This window comes from Atractosteus spatula, chromosome 14 (assembly GCF_055471065.1).
Source record: "Atractosteus spatula isolate fAtrSpa1 chromosome 14, fAtrSpa1.hap1, whole genome shotgun sequence".
NCBI lineage: Eukaryota > Metazoa > Chordata > Actinopteri > Semionotiformes > Lepisosteidae > Atractosteus > Atractosteus spatula.
Window position 1 is genome coordinate 17,891,931 of NC_142719.1, and position 6,000 is coordinate 17,897,930.

A 6,000-nucleotide genomic window follows, 5' to 3' on the forward strand; every position below is an offset into this window, starting at 1 on the left:
AGTTAAAAAAACGTCTTGGTCGGTTGAATAAACAGTAGGCCTACATTCAGCTCAGGAGAGTGACTCAATTTATTACGCGGCGTCAAGCACAATTCCGTGATATGTAACCGGTAACTACCCCTCCGCTTGTAAAGTTTAAAAAAAAGCCTGGTAAGAGATTTATTGTAAGTAAGAAGAGACAACAGACTGCGATCAAAACCGCGCTCCTCGCATAGTTTAAGCACTGGCAGGAAACGAACCTTTTAAAGCCAAATTTCATTGGGAAGAGTGGACAACTGCCGTTAAACTGCGGCTGGTAACAATCCGTTGTACCTGTAAGCGCGTTCATATCGGTTTCCAAAAACATTACGGTAAATTAAGATTTATGATTTTGGCTTGTAAGGATTTCTAAACAGGTGCCGCTATTCTCTAATCAGTTGGGTTTCCAAGATGAGATTTAAAAAAAAAAATAAAAAAACATTAAAGTTTAAAGAGACAAGTCCGTTGATTGCGTCAGACTACAGGCGTGTGGCACCTGATTTAAGATGCTGAGTTTAACACAAGTTAGCTATTACCTGCTGCTTTTGGTAAATGAATGAAATACTAATTGAAGACAAAATGCATTATGCAGCAGCATATTTGATTAAGTTTACAGATGCTGTTTGGGATTTAAGTTTGGGGTTTTACCTAGCATAGATTAATTTGACGGTTTTTGTTTCCATTTTCAGTCTTCAGAAAAATAAATAATGCTAACAGAATTTGTGAGAAAAGCTTTGTGAGCCATCATTCCGAAGTTGTTTTGCCTAAAAAAACAACTCACTGATTTAGTAACTATCTGGTAACAAGACGTTTAATTTAAAAAGGAGGAGAATCAGGATGCTGATAATTGTAATAATTACAGCAGCATTAAAGACAATTTAGTTTAACGAATAATACTGTTGTTAAAGTAATACCCGGGGCCTAATTGTGGGGAAAATGCTATTTAATTTTAATTAGGCTATAAAAAGTATAGAATAATCTCAGCGTACTGTACAGGCTGTCATTACTGTTACCGAAAAGTAAAATGTCTGTTGATTTAATGAAATATCACAGAGTTAGAGTCAGTCATAGTAAGCAGCTATGAACCTCATTATTAACATAAAAATTGATTTTTAAACCTCGGGAAACCTCTTATGTTTTATTATTGATTGTAAAAAAGATGTTACAAAGAGAATACTTTACGTCTAAGTTTACATTTTCCCTCCATACATGGAAAATCAGCAGAGTTCAAATGTTTTGCAAAAAAGATCTGATATATTTGTCAAGTGTTTTATACTCCAATACAATAATTAGAAACATTTTTTTCATCTTTAAAATAATTATTCTTAGCTCTTCAGTTCCATTAATGTCGCATTTATAAACCGCCGAATAATGATGGTAAGATCCGGAAAACCAAAAACAGAAAAAGAAAGGAGAGTTTTCCATAAAGTTTACCCAACATAAGTATAAATCACTGTTGTAATAAAAGTAAGAAAAAAAGTTTTTTTTAAATATATTGAATATTGAATTCTTAAAATTCTGTAATTTGTATTTAAAACATTTTAATAGAAGCAAAGTATTCGAAATAGTCTGTAAACGCACAGGATAGCCCCCAGAAAATATTAAGCATTTATTAATGCATTTTCTCTATTTCCTGCATAAAATGAGATAACAATAAATATATTGCAAATATTTTATATATACTCTATACATTCACAGATCTGTACAGTGTACTATAGTGATCTGTATATTATACCACTAAAATGAATTACATGGAACCTATACATAATAGGCTAAAATATGGTTTGAGCTATTTAAAGACTAAAATAATTTAAAGAGTTAAAATTGCGTGGCGTTTTCTTAAACCCTTTGACGAAATGCTTTCAATGTTGAATCGCCTGTCAATCAAACACGCTCAACAGTGTAACTGTCTTGACATGCTAACAGGTCGGGTGGCGTTATCGGGGAACAAATACGTGATTTTGTGTATTTAGCGAATGCGAATATTGAAAAGCCACAGCGCAGGTCTTTCTCCGCCAGCCGGAGGAGGGTCACCACGTCTGAACAGAGGAGCAGAATGTTGCTCTTGAGACCGCAGCGCGTTCGTTACAAACCGCCGCACAGGACACAGTGGGTTATTGTTATGGGCGACGACTTGCGGGTATTAAGCCGGCGTGTTAAATATCAAAGTTCCCGATTAGTTTTTTTTTAAGCAACTGAGTTTCAAGGGGAACTGGGGGGGGCGGGAACGCTGACGTTTTCGTGCCGAACCTGAATTGATCAAATCAGGGGGACAGCGAGGGTCACTTCCAGCGCTTGAAAAGCGAAACCAGCGCGGCGGGGGGCGTACAGGCAAGGCGCTGGCGTTCAACAGCGTTTACACGGCCATAAAACTGAGGCGGGAAAAATGTCGACTCAGCATATAACACCCCTGTAAAAACAGCTCATAAAAGAAATGAAAAGCAAAGCGTGCGCCGGGGCATGTGCAGTAGACGATCTGGCCTTCACCAGAGGCTGCCGGGCGCTGGAGTCAAGAGTCGTTGGGGTGCAGGAATGGCCGAGCAGCAGAAATCCTTGCTGCATCAAAGATCAAGTCCCTGATCAAGTGCAGCTTCCCTCGAGGGCCACGGGGCCTGGGGGTCTTCGGGAACAAAACAACCCCCAAAAAGGCGCGCCTTGATTTTTGGAAAAGATCAGGCGAGAGGTTTCTCCGGCTGGCGCAGCCGCCGCAGGTACCGCCGCTCTTTGCGGGAGGCGAGCCAGCCAGCGCCTCCACAGAGGAAAGACGGGTTCGAGTCACGCTAGCGTCCGCGCACTGAGAGAGGGCACTTTCATTTCACACAACACCCTCCAGGCAACGAATGAGCGCAACTCTACCTTCTTTCAATCCTTCTTTCCAAAAGGGGTTTCTTGAAATTCTTTTCGCACACAACATTAAGATCACAACACAGCGGTCTATGTATCCTTACATTTTTTTTTATCATTCCCTGTTTTACAGAGGGTTTCTATTACTCGCAACCCAAGGGAAGATATGTGCATCCAGTATTTTTTATATTAGAGAGGAACTAGTTTCAGAGCAGGGTTGGGCAAAATTAATTATCGAGAAGTCTTCTGCTTTTCTCTTTAGCCCGGCACAGCATACGGGGGACTAGATCCAAACGGATTGGCGGAAAGTACAGAGATCTGCAGCCACCTTCACCGATGGCGTTCGTTATCATGAACACGGGCGCCACACTCCTTCCTCCGGCTCATTTTGGGGCGCGACGAATCGGACTGTGTCTTGAAAGGCGCCAGTGTAGCTCGGGAAGCTGCGCTCCGGCGCTGCCGCCCCGGGGGTCCGCGTGGCGAGCTCTTTATCTGCAGGCCTGCACCCCGGGGCAGCTCGCGCGGGAGGCGGGACACAGTCACCTGTTGTCGTATTTTGTTCTGATGTGTGGGCACCGCGTTCGTTTCTTTCTTTGCCGTCGTTTTTGGGGACGGCTGACTTGCACATACGAGGGTTTGGCACCTGGAAAATCCCGATATTTCATTCATGGAAAACATTTTAGAACAAGGAGTTTTGTTTAATACCGAGAGGATCATAACACCAGTGCAATAAAATATCATACATCAAACAACAAAAAACAGCTAAGATCTGTGTAGTGCCTCCTTCCGGTGAGCTACCGAAACAATTCTCAAAATACATAACATTATGAAATAGTCTTCCTGCTCATCAAAACATAGCTGTTCATCGCGGAGACGATATGGCGTCATATCACGTCCGCTGGCGTCAGTGGACTGAGCCCAGGATTCACATTTAAGGCCGATATGTGAGGGAAGTTTTGACCTTGGTGGCAAGTCAAACTTTTCTATACAAGTTTTCCCACAGCATGTGGAAAGAAGTCATATGAGATTAAGAACGAAGGAGCACGCCGCCATTGAGCACTGTGCAGGAAACTCGAGATACCATTTTAAAAAACCCTTTCTCCTTCTCTCCCTAACGTTGTTCCAAGACCGTGACGCGACACAGCAATGTCCTCTAAAGTCACCCCTTGCTCGACAGGACACCTTTCCTCCCCCTGAAAGGATCTCCAAGCGCTTCCCGCAACGGAAGAGACCCACTCCTGGTCCACTATATCATGTCCTTCTCGTACGACGTGCTTTTACAGGGCGTCCAGCGATTTTGTGCCGGTTTGTGAAACTGCCCGGAGCTCCCTGCCCTTTCACACTCGTTCATCGACAAGCACAGCCATATAAAATAAGAAACAGCAAAGGAAACCTGACAGACTCAGTAGGCCCACCGGGGCTGCTGGCTGGTTTCGCAACTTCCTAATCAATTTGTTTTTTGTTGGTGCCGGAATATTCTTTGATTTCCCTCCCTTTTCTTTTAGCTTAATTGATCTTGGAGTCAATGTTGTTACAGATACTTGTGTGTGTGAGCGTGCGCGCGCGCTCCCTTTGATGCGTTTTCAATACCTCCACGTGAGGTCCGCGTTCCCTTCACCAAAAAAAAGGCTGCTGACTTCAAAAAAATACTAAGCTTACTGGAAAGAACAATACAAACGCACTGATTCAGAACCACACGCGGGCAGCTGTTCAGAAATGTGATGATTGTTAAATTTATTGTTTTCTAAATGGGACAGAAGAAAGAGACCCCTTCAATGCGCTGGACTGCGCCGCGCCAGTCCTGCTGTGTTATAAGGTAAAGCCAACCCCGCACTGCACAAAGAACTGCTTCAATTAAGCTGATAGGCAAACTGGGATTTTCAACACAGAGGCTGGTCAGAGAGATTTCGTTAAGGACTTCCTTTTTATTTTGATTTTGCCGATGGTGATCCTGATTTGAGGTTGCCGACTACCAACTGGACATCAGTCAAAAAAAGAGTTCGCAATATTTAACTTTCACATTGAAAACCATATGTCCCCCCCAGCACTGCAGAGTTGATCCAAAGCCTCTGGCACAGCCATATGCAACAGCCACTCCCCCATCCTACACACATTCAGACAGAGGACTTGCTGGTTTCCCTCACCACACGTCAGTCACCATGGAAGACTGTTTCCATAATTGCCCTGCAAGATGCACCAGGCCAGTCAGTCATTTACATGCCCTTACAGGAGAATTAGCAATAATTGACCATTGTCTCAATTGTTTCCCAAAGAATATGACAGCAGTCACATAAAAAAAAAACTACCTACACCTACAAGGCAAAATTAACTCCTTGCCAGTTTTATTAGTGTGTGCAGGACCTGCTGTGATCTTGCACAGTGCATGCTAATAATAATATCGTAACAATGGTCATCCTGCTAGCACGTGGTCATTGGCATGTTATAGGTCAACACCTCCGGCCAGCATCGCTTGACTTTGCAATTTCAGAAACGTATGTGTAAGGCCCTGTAAGGGGGAGGTCTGTGTACCAGACTCTCAGTTTTTGTCTTGTAGACCTTTCCAATAATCATAAATCATTACACGTATATAGTGCTTTTCTGGACACTCCTCTCAAAGCACTTTACAGGTAATGGGGACTCCCCTCCACCACCACCAATGTGCAGCCCCACCTGGATGATGCAACAGCAGCCATAGTGCGCCAGTACGCTCACCACACACCAGCTATCAGTGGGGAGGAGAGCAGAGTGATGAAGCCAGTTCAGAGATGGGAGGCCATGATAGGTCAGGACCTTGGTTTTACATCTCATCCAAAGGATGGAGCCTGTTTAAAGTATAGTGTCCCTGTTACTATACTGGGGCATAAGGACCCACATGGACCGCAGGGTGAGCGCCCCCTGCTGGCCCCACTAACACCTCTTCCAGCAGCAGCCTTAGTTTTTCCCAACAGGTCTCCCATCCAGGTGCTGACCAGGCTCACACCTGCTGAGCTTCAGAGGGCTGCCAGCTGTGAGTTGCAGAGAGCCAAGCATGTTAGAATGGACAGGCAGGAAGGAGGTCCAGACCCTGGTGGGTGCCCAAGTCTCTCTCACTACCCTGGCTTTGATTCCTGGGAATGGCACAGTCTCCTACTGTTGCCA